The sequence below is a fragment of the Lipotes vexillifer genome, unplaced genomic scaffold (assembly GCF_000442215.2).
Source record: "Lipotes vexillifer unplaced genomic scaffold, Lipotes_vexillifer_v1.1 scaffold444, whole genome shotgun sequence".
Taxonomy (NCBI): Eukaryota; Metazoa; Chordata; class Mammalia; order Artiodactyla; family Lipotidae; genus Lipotes; species Lipotes vexillifer.
Window position 1 is genome coordinate 733255 of NW_006793488.1, and position 3571 is coordinate 736825.

Sequence of the window (3571 nt, forward strand, 5' to 3'; positions counted from 1 at the left end):
TTCCTGCTCCAGCCTGGGGCTGCATTTCCAGAGACCCCTTTTATCCCCAAGACCCCTTAAGGTATTCATGGAAATCCTGGCGTAACACCCAGAAAACATGGCACCGCTCCTCGGCCCACGACCTGAGCGCGTGTCTGTCAGATGCTAGGGCCTGGGGGCAGTGCTGACATTCGGGGGGGAGGGCAGGCATTCAGGGGGGCTCGCAGAGGGCTTTGCTGAACGTTCCTCTCGACACCCACGATATGTAGTCAACCTTCCCCTAAATTTTCCTGTGAGGCCGGAGGAGTCTCGGGCCCTAACCAGGAGCGCGCCCGAGCCGGCTGCCTCCCAACGAAGACCATGTAGCTAGACGGACTTGGGTGCGTTGCCAGGTCCGCGCCTCCCCCCTGCTCCCGGGACCCGTGTTCTGCGAGCCCCCAGCCGCGCGGGCTCGTGCGACCCCCGCCTCCACTCTGGGTGTTGGCGCTCGTGCCAAAGGTGGGCCCGCCCACCGGGGGCCGAGGGGACATCAGCTCTTCACTTCTCGTGGGATCCCGCAGGAGAATAAAGAGTGAAAAAGAAAAAATTAGGCAAAGATGATGGACCGCCTGGGATGAACAGCACTCTGCCGCTCGGTGACAGATGAGTCCATGTAAATGGAGCGCGGTGGCCAGCACCAGTGTCTCCCGCCACCCGCCGGGAGGCTCCCTCCCGTCCTTCGTGCACCCGGGACAGTAATCTGCCTGCTGCAGACGTTGGTCAGGCGTAGAACCCAGAACCTAAGAAGCTGCCGGTGACATCTGCTCTGGCGATGGACATCGGGAACCGGCTGGGGAAGGGATGACCCCCACCCAGTGGCTCTCCCTACCCCACGTCTCAGCGGCCACATGGGGTCCTCTGTCCCCACGTCAGCTGTCCGGTCTCCGTGACGACTGTCATCGCTTGGATGGTGCTTGGCGGCCGCCAGGCAGGGCCATCCCTACGCATCCGCAGGTCACAGTAGAGGAGGACACGTAACGGCGATGGTGGGGTTGACAGTGGCCGAGCCCTGCCCCCCTCGGTGTCCTGGGCACAGCGCACTGCGTGTGTTCAGCCGCCTGAGTCTGGGCCGCTGTTCCACGTGCAATAGATGAGCCAGGAAAAGGCGGACCAGGCCCGGCATGCGCTCCTTCCATTCTCACGACCCCCGGTGGTCCCATTCTTCCCTCCACCCTCCAGGAGTGAGATCAACGTGCTCGGGGAGGTGCCGCAAAGCCAGGGCTGGAGGCGGCCTCTCTGACGTCCAAGCCTTCACGTTGCCCCCAGCTACGCCCCCTGCACTTGCCCGGGTGCTCGGCCTACGATAGGCAGGGTGGGGCTTCACTCTGGACACCGCAAGGCAGAGGGGCCACCGCCGCGCTGCAGACGTCACCACCAGGACAGTGGCAGCACCACTGCCCAGCCCCGGGACCCTCTCCACAAGGTGCTAGGGCATGTGACATGGGCCCTCGGGGCCAGCTGTGGGTTCTGTATCAAAACCGTTGGAAGGTCCTCTTTATCATCCGACACTTCAAGTGGTCAATAGAGTTACACTTTCTGCTTCAGGACGGCAGGTCAGGTTCAGGGCCACAGTCAGCTGGAAAGGTCAGCTGCTGAGTGACAGGAAAGTCCAGAACTGAACAATCTAGGACCCTGCGAGGGTAGCGCGTGCTCCCAGGAGGCTGCGTCCCAGCCCCCGGGAAGGTGGGGCAGCAGGAGGAAAGTTCTTCTTGCCCTCGGTGACCAGTTACTCGAGATCCTAGTGGCTCTGGTCTCCTAGATGGTGTCTCCAAAAGCCAACAACAGCAACACACACACCCAAAGCCGGTGCCCTGTTCAAAGGCGGGGGCTACAGACACTTGTACAGGCAGGAGGCCGCCCGGCTCGGGCCCCTTCTCTGGCCCATTCCCAAGTCTGGGGCTGGTCTGGGGCGGGTGGGTCAGGTGCCTCACGGAGCACTGGACCGAGCCTGAGGCTGAGCTTCGATCAGGCCTAAACCCAGCTCTGCCCTGGTGAGTCACTTAGCATCCCTGAGGCGCAGTGTTCTCCGCTGAGATGGACGCGGCGACCCTCTCCGTCCGGGGGCCGAGTGTGGGCGGCGCAGCCAGGAGGAAGACGATTGTGTGTAAAACTCTTAAGCATCTCATTGTAGCCGCACACAGACTCTGAAACTTAACCACAGCACGTCCACCTAGGAGCGGAGAACATGCGGCCAGGGACCAGGCCCAGGGTCCTCCCATGAGCGGGAAATTGACCTAGGATTTAAGGCCTGCTCTCTGTAAGACCAAAGCCTGCCGTCTTCCTGCCGTGCCCTGTGTCTGCCAAGAACCGACACGGATGAGAACACAGTGGCCGTGCCTCGCCCTTTGCAGTCGCAGGTGCGAGCTGGGGGGCGGCCTCCACAGCCTTTGCTCCCCAAGTGCAGGCCCGCACGTGCACATGGGTTTGTCTATTCGGACACAAGACTCAAAGAGGGCTTGGCCTGCACACACTTCCAAAGGACACGGGGAGACCAGGCCACATTGAGTTAAACAGGAGACTTCAAGGAGGGCGCATGAGGCTGGTTAAACTACAAGGATCGATCCAAGGAGGAAATCAGTTTAACCAGTGGGCTCAACGCTAAAGCAGCACGTCCCAGCTGTGTCCCGGCTACACCCTGGGCTGTCGGAGCCCTCGGGCAGGACGGGTGCCCAGGGCTGTGTGCCGACCATGGCCTGCTGGCTGTGTAGTCGCCCTTCTCTCCCAAACAAGAAGGGCTTTCAGGACGCAGGTGTGTGAGACTGGCATTATTACAGAGGAAACTTTGAAATCTATGTCTAACGGCTTCGAATCTATTGAGTGACTCGTTTGAAGTCATCTATATTTTATTACTAATAAGAAACAACTAGGATGCCAAAGCAAGTCGATGGAAAAAGGAAAGTCTTTTCAACAGGTGTGCTGGAGCAACTGGGTCCCCACATAAGAAAAAAAGAAAAGCATCTCAACCTCGATGCCACACGTCACACAAAAATTAATTCAAGATGGAGCCTAAATATAAAAGCCCAAGCCTTACTATGAAGCTTAGAGAAGAAAATGTAAAGGACTATCTTGTGACCTTGTGACCTTGGGTAGGCAGTGACCTCCTAGAGAGGACACAGAAAGAGCTAGTAAAGAAAAACAATGATCAACTGGACTTTTTCAAGATGTAAAACATCTGCTCTTTGAAACACGTCATTAAGAAAATGAATAGGGGGACTTCCCTGGCGGTCCAGTGGTTAAGAATCTGCCCTTCCACTGCAGGGGGCACAGGTTCGATCCCTGGTCGGGAACTAAGACCCTGCATGCCGCGCGGTGTGGCCAGGAAACAAACAAAAAAAAGAATAGACAAACCACAGATTGGGAGAAAATATCGTGACACATGTATTCAACAAAGGATTTATATCCAGAATATACAAAGAATTCCTACAATTCAATAATTTTTTAAAAAATCTTTTGAAAAATGGGGAAAATTCCTATAATTCAGTAATTTTTTTAAGAAAAGCTTTTTAAAAAATGAACAAGCACTTCACAGAAAAAAAGATTTATAAATGGCCAA